The sequence below is a fragment of the Dermacentor silvarum genome, chromosome 1, assembly GCF_013339745.2.
Source record: "Dermacentor silvarum isolate Dsil-2018 chromosome 1, BIME_Dsil_1.4, whole genome shotgun sequence".
Classification (NCBI taxonomy): Eukaryota; Metazoa; Arthropoda; class Arachnida; order Ixodida; family Ixodidae; genus Dermacentor; species Dermacentor silvarum.
Window position 1 is genome coordinate 391,213,828 of NC_051154.1, and position 17,920 is coordinate 391,231,747.

General features: G+C 48.0%; 1 protein-coding gene and 1 long non-coding RNA gene across 2 annotated transcripts in view; one reads left to right on the top strand and one right to left on the bottom strand.

Annotated features, from left to right (window-relative positions):
- The window catches only part of LOC119446365 (isocitrate dehydrogenase [NADP] cytoplasmic-like), a 342,750-nt gene that overhangs the window by 110,060 nt on the left and 214,770 nt on the right, over positions 1–17,920 (top strand). The window lies entirely within an intron of this gene.
- On the bottom strand, positions 5,839–16,704 carry LOC125942480 (uncharacterized). Its single transcript, XR_007465141.1, has 3 exons — positions 16,049–16,704; positions 8,889–9,123; positions 5,839–5,973 (listed from the first exon to the last, which is right to left on the bottom strand). It is a non-coding gene; the product is annotated as an uncharacterized LOC125942480 (long non-coding RNA).

A 17,920-nucleotide genomic window follows, 5' to 3' on the forward strand; every position in this document is an offset into this window, starting at 1 on the left:
GGTCCCACCCGGGGCCGATCTCCCAGCCCTTACCCGGGAAACTAAAGGCAGCAACCGATGGAGGTGCGGTTGCTGTACGACGCAATGCCGAAGATCCTCCGACGCCGCCGACGACGACGATTCGCGATTCATCACGAAGAGATATCAGCACGCCGCCTAGCAACAGCCTTGACACCACTTCGCCGCCGAAAGAAGACCTTCCGACGCGACGTAGCAGCAGCGGAGCAAGCCGACGCAGCCGGGATCCGACGCCACGACTTAACCGTAATGCTAGACGACGGTCTACCGACTTAGGCGTGCTCATCGATGGTCATAACGTCACCGCTCTCGTCGACACTGGCGCCGACTATTCCATCTTCAGTGGCGCGTTAGCCGCCAAGTTAAAGAAGGTGAAGACGGCCTGGCAAGGACCCGGTATCCAGACAGCGGGAGGCCACCTAATAACGCCGGCTGGAATCTGCACAGCCCGAGTCACGGTAAACAACCGCACTTACCCGGCGAGCTTCGTAATCCTGCAGCACTGCTCAGGGATGTCATCCTAGGCATGGACTTTCTAAACCAATACGGTGCAGTCATCGACTTAAGATACAAGTCGATAACGCTTTTAACGCACAACGCCATACCACCGGATACAAGCATAAGTTACCATGCCTTGAATGTGCTTGAAGAACAAGTCACCGTTCCGCCTCGCTCCAGCGTAATGATTTCCGTTGGTACCGAAGTGCCTGCAGACATGGAGGGCATCATCGAGGGCGATCATCACCTATTGCTCGACCGTGAAATTTGCGTCGCTAGAGGCATAGCTGAGCTACGTGCAGGGAAAGCAAGGGTGATGCTCACGAACTTCAGCGACGAATACAAGCACATTAACAAAGGCACAACGGTCGCCTACATCGACGAAATAGTACAAGCCAGCAGTGCTTTCGCCTTCACGGATTCCAGTGCACCTGCAACGACGACTATAATACCTGAACCAACTTTCGACGTCAATCAGAACCTTCCCAGGCATAAGAAAGAACAACTAAAAGCTCTGCTCCTGCAATACAAGGACTGCTTCTCGTCGTCGTCAAAAGTTCGACAAACCCCTGTCGCCAAGCACCGCATCATCACCGACGAAAATGTCCGCCCACTCCGTCAGAGCCCGTACCGAGTTCCGGCGTGCGAACGCGACGCCATAAGGCAACAACTCGAGGAAATGCTATGCGACGACACCACCCAGCCGTCCAAGAGTCCGTGGGCGTCCGCCGTGGTGTTAGTGAAGAAGGATGGAACCCTACGTTTCTGCGTCGATTATCGTCGCCTCAACAAGATCACGAAGAAGGACGTATACCCCCTCCCACGGATTGACGACGCCTTGGATCGACTCTACAACGCAAAGTATCTTTCGTCGATCGACCTCAAAACCGGCTACTGGCAAATCGAAGTCGACGAGAGGGACCGGGAGAAGACTGCGTTTATAACACCAGACGGACTGTTTGAGTTCAAGGTCATGCCGTTTGGTCTTTGCTCGGCACCTGCGACTTTCCAACGCGTCATGGATACAGTACTGGCAGGCTTGAAGTGGCAGATTTGCCTCGTCTATTTGGACGACGTCGTTGTGTTTGCCTCAAGCTTCGAGGAACACCTCCGGCGCCTTGAAACAGTTCTTCAAGCAATCAAGACCTCCGGACTCACGTTGAAGCCGGAAAAGTGCCGCTTCGCATATGAGGAGCTCTTGTTTTTGGGCCACGTCATCAACAAGTCTGGAGTGCGCCCCGACCCTCAAAAAACTGCGGCCATCTCCAACTTTCCTCCGCCCGCTGACAAGAAGGCAGTGCGTAGATTTCTTGGACTCTGCGCCTATTACAGGCGCTTCGTCAAGAATTTTTCACGGATCGCTGAGCCACTGACGTATCTCACGAAGGCCGACGTCGAGTTCAAGTGGGAGACGCCGCAAGTCGAATCATTTGAAGAACTGAAGCGACGCCTGCAATCGCCGGCATTTCGACGAAAATGCCGATACCGAAGTCCACACCGACGCAAGCAGCGTAGGACTCGGCGCCGTGCTTGTGCAGAGGACTGACGGACTACAAAGGGTTGTAAGTTACGCTAGCCGGTCGCTATCGAAGGCGGAAGCAAATCATTCCACAACAGAAAAGGAGTGCCTCGCCATCATCTGGGCTACATCAAAGTTTCGCCCCTACCTCTATGGCAGGCCCTTTAAAGTTGTAAGCGACCACCACGCCTTGTGTTGGCTAGCTAACTTGAAGGATCCTTCAGGTCGCCTCGCACGATGGAGCCTGAGACTTCAAGCATTCGACATCACCGTCGTTTACAAATCCGGGCGAAAGCACGCTGACGCCGATTGTTTGTCTCGCGCCCCCGTCGAACCGCCGCCACAAGACGACCAGGATGACGACACTTTCTTGGGACCCATCAGTGCCGACGAATTCGCCGAACAACAGCGAGCCGACCCGGAACTAAGAAGCCGTGTAGACTACCTGGAAGGCAAGAGTGTCATTGTGCCGAAGGTCTTCAGGCGAGGATTGGCGTCGTTTTTTTTACAAAACGACATTCTCCTAAAGAAGAACTTCTCGCCTCTCCGAGCCAACTACCTCCTCGTGGTACCCGCAGCATTGCGTCCAGAGGTTCTGCAAGCTCTCCATGACGACCCAACGGCTGGACACCTCGGTTTTTCCCGCACGCTCGCGAGGATACAAGAAAAATACTACTGGCCTCGCCTCTCTGCCGACGTCGCCCATTACGTAAGGACATGCCGAGACTGTCAGCGACGCAAAACACCGCCGACAAGGCCAGCCGGACTTCTACAGCCAATCGAGCCACCTCGCCGACCGTTCCAGCAGATCGGGATGGACTTACTGGGGCCTTTTTCGACGTCGACGTCCGGCAATAAATGGATCGTCGTAGCTACGGACTACCTCACCCGCTACGCCGAAACAAAAGCCTTGCCCAAAGGCAGTGCCGCCGAGGTAGCCCGATTCTTCGTTGAGAACATCCTCCTGCGTCACGGTGCCCCAGAAGTCCTCATCACCGACAGAGGTACGGCCTTCACGGCTGAACTAACTCAAGCCATCCTGCGCTACAGCCAGACAAGCCATGGCCGGACCACCGCCTACCACCCGCAGACGAATGGCCTCACCGAGCGCCTAAATAAGACCATCGTCGACATGCTGGCAATGTACGTCGACGTCGAACACAAGACGTGGGATGCCATCCTTCCGTACGTGACCTTCGCATACAACACGGCCATGCAAGAAACGACGCACATGGCGCCGTTCAACCTGGTCTACGGAAGGAAACCGGCAACGACGCTTGACGCCATGCTACCGGATGTCTCCGACGAAGAAAATCTCCACGTTGCCACCTATTTGCAGCGTGCCGAAGAAGGTCGACAGCTCGCCCGCCTGCGCATCAAGAACCAGCAGAGAACTGACTGCCGACACTACAATCTTCGACGACGCTACGTCGAGTACCAGCCCGGAGACCGTGTTTGGGTCTGGACTCCGATACGCCGACGAGGACTTAGCGAGAAACTCTTACGTCGCTATTTCGAACCATATAAGATCATCCGACGTATTGGCGCACGGGACTATGAGGTCGTGCCGGACGGTATTTCGCAATCACAGCGGCGCCCCGCACGACCTGAAGTCATCCACGTGGAGCGTCTTAAGCCTTTCTACGACCGCTGAGGAACTTAGGTCCTTTGTTGCTTTGTTATTTTTGTCCCTTTCTGTACGCGTGGTTTTGTTTTCGCTTTCGTGTTTGTAGCATCGGGACGATGCTTTTTAAGGGGAGGGTATTGACACGTATACATGTTTATCTTTCACCGGTGGCCGCTTTCCACCGGCTAACAAATGTCAAACGTTATCGCTCGGCGCAGGACGCGCCTGTATCGGAAGTTTCTAGAACGTTATCGATGCTTCTTTTCCTTGCCTGTTTTCACCGACGCTTATGTTATCGGATTGTGTGACCGACGCGAATTGTCTAGAACTTTCTGGAAGACACGCGGGCATCAGGGATTAATCTGGAACCTTCGATGACTCAGGTATAAAAGCCGACGTGTCGCGCCGCTGATCAGACTTTCGACGACCGCCGACTGTGTTCGCCGCTATCGTTGTGCTTTGAGTGTAGCTTGCTTTTGTGGGCACAGGTTCGCCCAATAAACAACCAGTTTCCTCATACACAGTTTTACGACTGTTTTCTTTGCCGTCACTACTACGTGACAATATTGAAGGAAGCATCTGCGTCGGGGGGTCGATAGCATACACCGATAAGAATTGGTTGGTATGAAGAACTGCACAAAATTAATAAAATTTCTAGAGGTGAAGTGATATCAACAGCCAAGCAACATAGGCTGCGATGGGCAGCTATCAGGACACCTCCTCCGCGTTTGCCTATACGATCCCACCTGAAAATATCAAAATCTTGGAGGAATAAGTTAAGTTCTGTGTTATCGACGGTCGAATTCAGCCATGTTTCTGTTAGTACTAGAAGCTTACAATCTGAAGAATCAATGAGGCTACGAAGTGTTTCGCGCTTGGGCAGCAAGCTTCTTATGTTAGTATAAATAAATGATACAGGGATGCGATTTGGCTTTGCAGTAGTGCGCGATGGTACGTATGAAGTTGATACGACTATGTTTGTAGCGTTATCATACTTGTAAGCTCTGTTTTCTATGATTAGTTTATCATACCGAAGTTTAATAGGTTTCTGCTGGGACTTGGCGAACACGATTAGTTGTTTACGTGCATGCCGAGGGTTAGATGAGTAGTCTTCTGATATGCTATGGTTGGACCCTCTTAGTTGTTTAGCATTTGAAAGAATATTTTGTTTCACTTTGAAATGTGCTAACTTGACAATTATTGGTCTATTTCTGTTAGTGTTGTACTTGCTAATTCTGTGGGCACGCTCGACATCCTAGCGGCCCAACTTGATATTAAGTTTAGAATTGCAAAGTTCCGCAATCTTGCTTTCCGATTCTTGCCATGTTTCCCGCTCACTGTCAGCTACGCCAAAAAACAGTTAGACCGACGGGCCCGATCTTCTGAATCGTTAAGTCACGATGATATGTCGGAAATGGCTTTAGTGTTCTTATCTACAACTGTCTTGACGCAACTAACTTCGGCCTTCAGTGTAGTTATGGAGGAAACATCGTCTTCAATTTTTGTCAGTCGCCTCTTTATGTCTTCAAAAATCGTCTCGTTCTGCGATAGTTTGGCTCGGATTGATTTCATTTCGTTTAAGAGACGCCTGACCAGACCTTATCTCCTCCGACGCTTCAATTATGTCGCAGGATGCCTGCGTCGAACTGGAACGGGTGCTGGGGCCAGGATTCGATTCTTCGTCGCCAGAAAGTGCGAGAAGTTGTAGGATGATAGACGTGCAGTCACGAACAATGGTAACGCAGTAGCCTGGGCTTGGCAGCACTAGCAAAGCAGAATAGCGGGAACGACGCGCATAAATAGTGCAATGATTTGTTACCTGTTAGGCGAAAAGGCGCCGGACGTCAGTGAACAGCATTGTCGTAGTGCCACCAAGCCCACTGATGAGCGACAGGGTGTGATGTGGTTTATGCGTGAAGGTTGATGTCTGTGCCGATGCGTCGGCTGATACACAGCAGCATGAAGACGATAAATGCGGTAGATTTCCGGTCAAGGGCGGTGCGGCGCAGTAATCGTCGCTTGTTTCGGTTTCGGGGCACTGGTGAGTAGACGAAGTTGGTCCAGCTGTATCGCTAGCGCGTTGAAGGTAGGGCGAGCCTACCCCTCCAGCGACGGCTTGCGGCAGGCTGTAGACGTGAGGCGGTATGTAGTGGCGGTCCTGATTGGTATTTTCTGGCGCACGATTCAGCAGGCTCCGCCAGGCAGGTGTACCCCGTAAGCCAACACACCATAAGGCGGGCGTGCCCGTAGACTTCGTGGTGGCTCCAGGAGAACAGCAGGTGCCAACGGGAAAGTAGAAAACGGTGAGCACCTGTAAGGCGAAAAGGCGCCGGACGTCAGTGAACCGCATTGTGTGCCACCAAGCCCACTCTCTCACGCAATCTCACACAATCCGATACGAAACAGGCCGACACGCTCTTGAGGATGGCTTTCAAGACCGCTCTCCGCCTGCCGATGAGTACATCGACTGAGAAATTATTGGCGTTGGGTTTACGCAATACCCTCAGCGAACTCACAGAAGCCCTTCACGTCTCACAACAGCAGAGACTTGCGCGGACTCACACGGGCCGGCAGGTCCTACAAACCTTGGGCTTCAAAGCCGCAACAATACGAATCCAAGAAAACTGCACGATACCTGTCCAGGACAGGTATCACATTGCCCCAATACCACGCAACATGGACCCTAACCTACACTCCGGAAGGAGGAAAGCGAGGGCGCAATACATAGAGAAAACATTCAGGTTCGATACCATGGCCCGTTTTACGGACGCCGCTATGTACGGAACGAAGAAAAAGGGCGCAGTGGCAGTGGTCTGCGACCGCCAATGCCACGTCACCTCCAGTGCATCGCCCGCCCCTGCACGATCACGGAAGCGTTAGAGCTGGCCATCGCGTTAGCCATCCGCGAAGGCCAACAGCAAACAAACCACTGACGATCCTCACGGACTCCCAGCAGGCCTGCCGCAACTTCCTACAGGGAAGAATCGCAAGACCTGCGGCACAAGTCCTAGCCCAAATACCCAAGGAGGACACTGACGACAACACCATCCAAACCATCATTTAGATACCGGGTCACGCTGCCATCACGGGTAACCTGTAGCTCGAGAATTTGCACATAACCGAGCACTCATCACGCCGACAGCAGATGACCCTGACCCAGTTGACCCCGAGTATTCAGCAATCCTGAACTACCACAGAGGGAGTCGCTTGCGATATCCCCCACCCCATCGAAAACTAAAGACGGAGGATGCCGCTGCCTGGCGTAGGCTCCAGACAGGCACTTACACGAACCTACACATATTACATTGCATGCACCCCACAGCCTACAGGGATGAATGCCCGTGGTGTGGAGCCACACCAGACCTATACCACATTACATGGGAGTGCACGCTACACAACATAGAACACCATGACACGAACATCACGAGGGAGCAATGGGAGGCACTGCTGTCCAGCTCGGCCCTCGACGACCAGCTCAAGCTGATCCAGCGAGCAGAGAAGATGGCAAGAGCCAGCGGAGCCCTGGACTATGGGCCCCGACTATTAGCGATGCCCCATGGGGGCATAACGAAACTATCTTTGGGTTAAAGTTTATCTATCTTTAGGCCCCTTTACAGCCATGCCACATCTGTTTTATCCACACCCTATAATTCACTATTCATACCACTGACAAGCCATTATCATCGCCTTGGCGCTCTTTGGCCACATCTAGCCCTTGCGCCAATAAACTCCAATGATCATCATCATCAAATCGCGTATAAACACACTTTATTATACTGAGGTTCTAACAATCTGGTGTTCCATTAGCAACAAGTTATAAACTACATACATTGAGACTGTCATTATATATTGAACTTCCATATATCGTGGTTGAAATATAAGTGTGTTTTTGTGCATAAATGTATGTTCATGCCGTCACATTGTATCTTGGGATGTTGTCGGAGGTATCGTGCAATACTCCTCTCTTTGCACAATTTTTCATTCTGCACTCATGTCTCTTGCGGGAACAGGACTCGTCAGAACAGCGGATTTCCAATTCGCTCGCTTCCTTTATTCAACACGAGCTGAGCATCATGCGAGCTACCGACGACGATACTGACACTCCGAAGAGCTCTTCGTGAGCGCACGGCAGATAGCAAATAGAGTGGAATGTGAACTTATATAAAAAGAATCTTAAATTCGAAATGAGCGCATAACACTACATATATGTATGTGCATGTTTTCAGCACCATATCTCAAAGAATATGTTTTTTAATTACCCACCTCTCCCCTTAAACATTGCAAGGGTTACAGAGTGAAGCACATGTATGACAACGTAACAATGAACGAGGTGCTGTAACTTAAGCCTAAGTACACTAACATTGCCAACTAGGCCAACCCATTGCAATTTTAAAGTACAGCACAGTAAATTTGTCAGTGGGGCTACCCAATAATCTGACACCTGTTTATTTATTAAAGCGTCGAGAAAGCATTGTTTGCAGGGCGTGGTGTTTCATTGTAACCGGCTCAGCAATGAGGACTTGTTCATGTTTCTAGCCACTCTGTGATGCTGCCCCCCCCCCCCCCCCAAAAAAAAAAAAAAAACAGAAGCGAGACTGCGCCAACAGCAGCCTGCCGAAGAAGCATCTTGGCTGCTCTCTTGTTTTTTGCTGTCTTCAGGATGAACGACAAGTTCAGTCGACTGTTTAATAAGAGCCCTAGCTATGAGCCTTCTCTTGTTAGTCCATATGACGCCGTAATTTTTATTTCCAATCTTCAGGCCTGCATTTCTATAGCTTTACAATTTTAGCACAGGCATATCCTGCCTGTTATGACCTTGCAGTTATCACTGCATCAAAAATGTCAATTTCTCACAAGCATACTGGTAGTACATAAAACATTGCAAGGGTTATACTGGGAAGCAAGTAACGATCGACGAGGACAAGTGCTGTAGCCCAAGTACAATGAAAATTGCCAACTTGACGAGCCTATTGCACTTTTACGGCACAGTACAGTTAATGTAAATATCACTTGGGCACAGACATATCCTGCCTGTCTTATGACCTCGCAATATGTGACTCCACCAAAGATGTAAATTTGTGCATGACAACGTAACAATTGACGAGGACAAGTGCTGTAGCCCACTTACTAAGGTAAATGTGTAAATGTAGTTATAGTAAATGCGTCACAGTTGGGAACCCACTAATGTGCCGCTTGTAAATAAAGCATATAGAAAGCATTGTTTACCTAGTGTGGTGTTTCATTGTCACCGGCTCAATAAAAGAGGAGGTGTTCATTTTTGTAGCCAATATCTGCGAGCACTGCCCTGCATACTTTGTCCATGAGTGCTGGTGGACCACAGCACAGAATCGGCGAGTGCGGCGCAGAAAGGCGCGCGGCCATGATGTAGCGGTTCAATGGTCCTTGAATGACGCCTCGGATCAGCTCTAGCGAGGGCAGCTCACACAACACATCGAACATCCTGAAATAGCACAGAAAGGAATTCATATATTCGCTCAGAATTATCACATAAAAATGACATTCGCAATACATAGCAGCTCTACAGGGCTGGCAATGTCACGGTCGTAAGATGTCATCACCGTGACTTGTGTCCACTGCACGATGATTTCTCTGTGATTAGTGTTAGGATCAGTGAGGTATATCTGGGCAACCTTGAATGCGAGGTATATCGATCGAGACCGTGGCCCCCGGGGTCCCGGCCCCTCCTCCATATTGTAAGGAGGAGTTCGGCCCCCCTGTTTCACTGCCGGATACTGATATTCAACACTTCAGTGAGATACAGTAAAACCTCTTGAACTCGAACTCTGATATCTCGAATTATCGGCAAGTCGATTTTTTTTCCCTGGCACGGTGCCAACTCCATACGATTTTCACCCCTTATCTCGAAACGCCACTGCGCCAAACTCCGCATATCTCGAAACCTAGACTGCGAAAATGCTGAAAAAAAGACGGTATCCAAACGTTTTTTGTACGTTTTTTGCGCCGCTGTGGCATCGCCAAAAATAGAAACCAGCGCCCCTTATTTTGTAGCGATGCTTTTTCCGAGGCTAATGCCTTTTCGAGCTCAGTCAGAGTGACTGTCCGCTCACGTTATCAACGGGATCAGGCGGCCGTGAGCGGTGGATGATAAGACATGCAAAAAATAAAGGATAACGCTTCGCTACAAAATACTGGCCCAGATCTGCAATTTGGTCCCATTGCCTTTTGCTTGATTCTACTAAACCCTCATCTACAGTTCTCAGCCGGCTGATCCCATTGATTGCGCAGGTGGAGCGTCGCTACGACTAAAGTCCCTCCATCACCTTAGGCTACGTTCACACTTGGTCTCGAAGCAGGCGCAAGCGGCAAAAACTTCTAAAAATCCGCCCGCCTAGGCAGCAAAGCGGGCGGAAAACCAGGCGGAAATTTTTTCGCTATGGCGAGGCGGAATCACGGCGGAAAGTCGTTCCACTCGACCGGAAGCTCCACTAGCATGTAAACATCCGGTCGTAAAATTGTACATGGCACCAAAATTGTAGGCTGCGATGGTGCTCGACGCGATCTAGATCCGCCACTTTCTCTACGACAAGAGTGGTACTAAAACGTACTGTGAGCAATACTCGCGATAGTATTCAACGTCGCGCGACCGGAGGTGCAGCAACGAAGCCTTGGGGTGACCCAACTTCTCGCGCTTTTGCAAAGCTGGGCGAACCCACCACAGCCGCTTCCGTGGTGTCCGCTCCTTCCGTTTATTCATTGTCCATTTCTAGGAAACAAGTAGGTAGAAGTATAAAAAACAATTTCTTTGCCCACTTCTGTGGCAGAAAAAAGTTGGGCAGATTCTTCGTTGGCGCTCCGTAATTCTTCTCGCACGGGCGCGATATGTTGCAAAAGTCGCAGGGCGCTTTTTTCGTTCCGCGGTGGTTTTCTCGTCGCGACAATAGATTGGGAGCATAGGTCTTACGTAGGACGCGCAGGCTTCGGCGAGCCCCAACACAAGGGCCAGCCCGAGTTTTAGCTTTGGTGTACTGGAGGCACCGCCAATAATACGAAATGACGAAATGTTATTACAACCTGTAAATAAAAGCTATTAAAGAAATATAATCACGCCTAGGCACCAACCTTTGACTCAGCGCTACCATGCCCGTATGAGGAGAATTACGAAACGCCTACGAGGAAATTACCGGAAGGCGCAGATGACACGTAAAGTTGCGTGAAATGAACACTTTTGATGACGGGTGGGACAATGAATGAACATACCGCTCCAAATGGTGCGATAATGAGCGCCACCACGCCGACAAACGTACGCAGACTAGATGGATGTGGGCGAAAGCGGCAGCGGTGGCCGCGGCGATAGCAAAACAAATGTGAACAACTTGGACATGCGCGGAAAAGATTTTCCGGCCGCTTTGGCCTTTCCGCCCGCTTGTCGGTTTCCGAGTGTGAACGTAGCCTTAAGCCTGTTTCACATGCGAGCGAAAACGCTCGCGATTCCGGCCGCCGCGATGCTCAAACCTGTTTCGAGCAGCGGCTCTAGCGTCTGGAGCGGCGAGGTTCGGGCAAGTTGGAATTTTATCACGGTGGCAGCACGGCAGCACCGCTTCCCAACCAACGACGGCCCGCCTCGCCACGTGACCAGTGGAGGACTAGTGCGGGAAAGCCTGCGCAGGACGAAATTCGCAGCGGTGGAAAATTCGCGGCGGAAATGCATGTGAAACGAAACTTCGCGAAATGCTTCGCAGCGCCGCGCCGCTGCTTGATCCATTCGCTCAATCGCTTGCAAAGAGTGCGAGAAATAGTAGCATCGGCCATAGTGTCCCTGTGCATATAGTATAGGAACACTAGTCGGCCACAGGTGAGCGCTCCGCCACTTCTAAACAGGCCAGCCACGCACGGCAGTGCTCGGAGGCAGCTATTGAGCGTCGCTGCACTGGCGCTGGTTGAAGTTGAAGTTTATTTCACCATAGTGTTTCAATGTTTACATTTTTTTATATTCATACATGAAGCAAAGATGCAATTTGTGGTGTGGAATGCGGGAAAAAAGCTGCGATATAAGCGCAGCTTGACGGGCCCCACATCCCAGCAATACAAGGCAGAAAAGTGACAGCATTCGTAAAGTCATGTAAACAAGTAAATAGGCACAAAAATACATAGTGAAATTGGCACAATAAGGAATATAATTATACAGAAAATAAAATGCAGAAAAATTTGCACTCCTGGCAAAAAAAATTTTTTTTTGAATCGAAAAAAATGCAGCATTTTATGCCGCATTTTTTGCACCAAGAAAACAACAAGAAAGACATCAGTAAAAAAACTATTGGACATATCCGGTCGCGAAAGGAGGCGCAGACGCTCCAATGATAAATTGAATTTGTTAAGTATATGTGGGAGTGAATGTTTAAGCATTTGGAGATCATAGTTTGTTCGGCATCGAGGAACCTTCCAATAATCGCTCTGTCTAGTGGGTCGAGACGAGGGGCTGCGCTCTAAGCATGCTATGGATGTAAGATTATTTATTCCTTTGTTAAATTCAGTTTTAAAAGATACTAATAAACAATATTCGTACATGTTATCAAATCTTAGCACTTTAAATTTATTGAATAAAGACGAGGTATGTGCGTTATATTCGGCATTTGCAATACAACGTAATGCATTTTTTGAAGCGTGAGTAATTTTTGCTTAGATTGCACGGTGTCAGTGCGCCACACCAAAAGACCATAACGTAGCTGTGAGCAAAAAAGTGTGTTGTAGATAATTAACATCCGAGTAGTCGGTAGAAATGACTGACATCTCCTAAGCATGCCTAGTGCCTTACTTAGCTTTTTTCTTACCATTTCACTATGGGAATCCCATAACATATGCTCGTGAAAAACTATCCCCAATGCTTTAGCTGTCGAAGGAAAATCAAACACAGAATTGTTAAGGTATAGCTTTGAAGTAGCTGTGTACGTTGTTCCCTTCGATCGAAACAGAACGGCTTTGGTTTTTAAGCAGTTGATTTGTAGGGAGTTTACGGTCGACCATGCATACAAGTCAGCAAGTATCGCGTTTGCTGCTGAAATAAGGTCATTTACGTCCACACCTGTGGAAAACAAGGAAGTGTCATCCGCATAAATGACATATTGGATTGTCTGGTTTATGATAATAATGTCGTTGACATAAGTAATAAAATGTAGCGGCCCCAATATACTACCTTGAGGTACACCTTGAGTAACTTTTTGCAAAGATGACTGTTCTGTAATTATGCTTACACATTGTAGCCTATTGCTTAAATGACTGGTAAGTAAATTCAGTGCAGTGCCTCGAATGCCGTAATAGGTTAACTTTTGTAAAAGGGTATCATGATTTATCCGGTCAAAGGTTTAGAGAGGTCAACAAATATACCTAGTGTAAGTTTCCTGTCCTCTATATTGCCTAATATAATTTCCTTTTGCCGTAGCAATGCTACCTCTGTCGACCGCCCTGACCCAAAACCGTACTGAGCCGGCGAAATTACCGAGTGTTTTGTAAAGAAGTTCGATGATCTTATAAATATTAGTTTTTCTATGGGCTTTGAAAACAATGGTAGAACAGATATGGGCCTATAGTTTTTGAAATCATTTTTGTCTCCTCCCTTAAACAGTACTGTAACTTTTGCATGCTTCATACGTTGTGGGAAAATACCTGTGCCTGAAATGAGGTTATAAATGTATGTTAAAGGGACGACTAATATATCTATAACAAAACAAATTGGAGCCATCTTTAAACCGTCAATATCTTCCGATTTACTTTTCTTTAGTTTTCTGAAAACACACATTACCTCATATTCATTCGTTGGGGAAAGATAAACCGACTAAGCTACTTGTGCGGACATGTAATGTAGTGCAGTGGTGTCACTGACGCTGTCTACCAATGAAGTAAGGTGATTATTAAATTTCTCAGCCAATGCTTTGCCCCTGTATCTTCGATCGCCTTCAGTTATCTCTTCTACACTAAAATTAGCTTTGTGTAATGCGGTAATTGAATTTAGTTTGCTCCACATCTCCCTAACCCCTGCAACGCATTCGAACATGCAAGAATAATAATTGCGTTTTGCTGTTTTCATAAGTTTGGTTAAATTTTCTATACTTCCTAAATGAATCCAATGTGCCTGGATCGCGATATTTCATGAATAGTGGATACTTGCTATTTTTCTTATCATATTTAACAGCTTCTTTGTGACCCATGGTTTCCGTGAACGTTTCGACTTCTTTATTTCTTTGTAGGGAAAATATCGCTTATAAATACGGGAAATTATCTTCATGAAATTGTCATATGCTGCGTTTGCTGATGAGCACGAGAGCACTGCTTCCCAACTAGTTTTGGAGATTTCGTCTCGAAACTGCGAGAGAGAGTTTTCAGTTATGTTCTGGCACCGAAATTTATCTATTGGCTTTGATTCAATATGACACTTATCAATGTTGGCAAACGATCACTAATTGTAATGTTGATTGTCCCAGAAAAAAGGCTTTCACATGGTAAGTTTGTAATAAAAAGGTCCAATAACGTGGCGCTATTTGCTGAAATGCGAGTTGGTTCCAGTACCACATTTGACAACAAATACGAATCAAGAAGCATAGGAAATTCCGCCTGTTTTAATGTATTAGAAAACATGTCAATGTTTAGATCACCACCTAGAACTAAATTGTACTGATGTATATTAACAAAAGAGAATATCGCGTCTAGCTGCTGGAAAAGACCATTTATATTTCCGTCAGGTGGACGGTACACCACAGCGAAAGGAAACTTTCCGCATTTCAAACATATTATCTCAATATCTAACGTGCATAAAGATAAGTGATCAAGCAGTTCATAATACCTTGTTTAATCAACATACATACGCCTCCACCTCTTCTAAGCGATCTGTTCAAGAAAACTCCGTTGTAACCTTCTAGATGCATGTCATTATTCGAAAACCACGTTTCTGTCAACATAATAACAGAAAAAGAAAAGCCGAAATCACTAAGAAACATACAGAATTCATCCTGTTTGCCACGTGCTGACTGCATGTTAAGATGAATAAAAGTTAGAGGTGAATCACATTTCTCAACCTTTTCATACTTTAACATTGACGGGCTAATACTACAAGTGCTCATTTCTGATGCTGAAAAGTCAACAGGAAATTGTACATTGTAAAATCGAAATTTATTGCGAAAGAAATTTTGCGTTCGAACAACAGTTCAATGACAAAAGCAGCGACAACTATCCCTATCGAACAAATTTTACGACCACGAACAGGATAGGCTACACAAATGAAAAATTGTAACAAAGACAAGATACAAAACCACGAGTCCTGGTGCATTCTAAGAAAATAGAAGTAAGTAGAATGAATTCTTCCCAAAAACTTATACGCCAAAATGTTGTTTTTACATGATAAAGCAAAGATTTCATGAGCCAACAGCGATGAAATTTCATGAGTATGCGCGGCACTTGACCAACTTGGCAACAGAAAATAAGCATGAAATAGACCACAGATGTTTTCTTTTACAGCAGCGCCGCAATATTTGTGCCTACAACACAAACCATCTGTTTCGTTGCACCGATTTCAGGAAGAACTGGTCATTTTGTTTACATCATCGCTGTCTTCAATTCTGATCTTTGGTGCGTTATCAGTCTGCCGCGCAAAGATTTTTCCATCGCGCACCCAGACATGCTTCCAACCGGTCTCGAGCTTGCGCGCCTTAGCTTGACCAAGAAATCGTTTCAACTCTGGGCACAAATGTTCATTTACGAACACCGGTGACAGAGCCAATGCCGAGGTCAGAACACTTCAGGCTTACTGCGCGCGCATTCATCAAAAAGTTATCCCGCCTTTGTCTCTGCTCGAACTGCACAACCACATTTTTTTCTTTTTTTTTTGCTTGGGTTGCGTGCCGTTGGAACTCTGTGTGCTCGTCCGATATCAGTCGCAACAAGTGGAACGCCCACTTTTTTTCCAATTTTTATGACCATTTCAACTATGTCTTCGGAGGACTCGTACGGAATGCCTTTGATTTCGACATTTGTCCTCCGGGAATACTACTCAGCCCGAAGTATTCTGTTCTCATGATCATTTACCTGCCGTGCGAGATCAGCGCGTTGTGCCTTTAATTCATCATTTGAGGCTCTCAGGACTTGGTTTTCATTCTTAATTTATTCATACTCCTTGTTCACTGTAGCCAAAAAAAGCTTTAATCTCCCTTAATTCTTTGCGAAAGTCTCGCTCGATTGTGTCTTTAAAATCCTTGAACTCCGCCTTAAGTTCGCGCTTCAGCTCATCAAAAAGTAATCTGATCTCCTTCGACATCCTTAAAACAAATAGCAATGCCAAAGATACAAATTGATACAAATGGCAGCAGTGACAGCAGCGGCAAGAACAGTGAAAATCAAGAAATAAACTGATTCCTAACCTGCGTAAAAGATGCGCAGAGTCTGTGAGCACACGTGAAGCCTGCTGCCGCCCTTGCTGCCAAGTGAAAGAGCAGATGATGCGCTCGGTCCTTTTGTAGTGTCCGCAGATGAGCCAGTGGGGCAGAAGCGGCAATGTCGCAGTCAAATTTTCGTGGCTTGAAAGGTGATGCTAACGTAGGGAAACGCAGCTTTCCAATCCAGGGCGATCAAGTCCGAAACGGTAGCGAAGCCACCAGAGCCGGATTGCAGGATAAGGTATCAGCAAGTGCTTGCGTAAAAGATGCGCAGAGTCCGTGAGCACACTTGAAGCCTGCTGCCGCCCTTGCTGCCAAGTGGCAGCAAGGGCGGTTGCTGGTCAGGTTACTAAGGAGGGCGGTGGCGAGCGCTTTCCCGCGGTGTATTTCTCGCAACGCGCGGCATGCTGCTTTCCAGAGATACGATGTTGAGGCCATTGTTCAGCTGGCTGCAAACGGCGCAAACAATTTTGGAATCCCCTACCTCCATATTTAAGGGCCGTGATTTTGTAGCGATGGCTTATCCGGTGCAGTTCATTTTTGCGCTTTCTCAGCGGTCAGAATGACGCCCTGTGGAGGTTACCGTCGGTCGAAAACTCTGTGGCTATCTCGAAACTCCGCTTATCTCGGAATGTCTTACAGTTTTGATTACTTCGAGTTAATAGAGTGTTTTAGATGAGCGCTTGCTGTCCGCCCAGCTCAGACCGGCATATGCTGGCAAATGCCACACAACCGCTAGCAAATGCCACACCCAATTGCGGGAACGCTACTGCGCTTGGGCACGGCGCTGATACCGGCAGCGGACCGAAGACCGCATCCCTCGCTCCGCTAAAGCCGACTGAGCGGAGCGTGACAGCGCGTCTACTTGGCCTCTTCGTCGTTTTGCAGCTGAGTTGATAGCGCGTCGCTCCCGTCTCGGCAAGAGGTGATTATCAAATGCGAAGCCTACGCAATTCCCTGCAGTATCTCAGAGCGCGAAATCAGAGCGGAGCGGAGCGTAAGCGGCGCTCTGCTAAAACTGTCTAATGGGGTATTACTGTATATAAAGCGTGCGTGTGTGCGTGCTCTTCCTGGTGTAAATATCACGATGTAAAGAAACGCGAACAGCGGAGCGCGTGGCCCAAGCATAACTAAAGGTATAGTGCGCGCCGTCCAGTCATCACCATTCACAGGCGGGCACATCCGGTTTGATCGCGCTGTGCGATGGTGCGCCCCCTCTCCTGCGATATGTTGGTTTCTGTTCTGCTTCTCTTTTATTTGAAAACGAGGAAAGGTGACGGTACAGTAATGATGACAGCGCAAACTGTACTATCGCGATGAAAAGAAACGCGAACTTCGGAAAGCGTGGCTTTTGGCTCAGTCAGCGCTAGTGCAAGTATACGTGTCCAACTGCCATGGCTGTAGCTAGGCGAATCTCTGCTTTCAGCCGGCGCCCCCGTAGCGCTAGAATCTTGTTCAGGGTGGCGCTATCGCACCGCGTGTGCGTTCCGAGTGTCAGACATGACTAATAAATATGCCCGGCAAGTAAAATGAGGCACTCTTTCATGCTGTCGCGATGCTTGTGTGCTTAACAGAACTGAAGCGTTAAGCGAACTTGATCGTCGCTACCTCACGGCAGCGGTGATCATGAAAATAAAAAGAACAAGCTTCAAAAATAAAAACGATGATTGGAAGTGGAGCTGCACATGCGCGATGTCTTCTCCTACGGCGTAGGAGCATGGCTATCGGCTTGCGTCCCTTCAGTTTGAAAATAAAAAGATGCCGCGAGCGTCGGACGCCAACAGGATTGGAATGATCGCTTTGTACCGCAAAGGATTTTCCCAGAGAAGAATCGCGAAGATTACCGGAAGAGCGCTT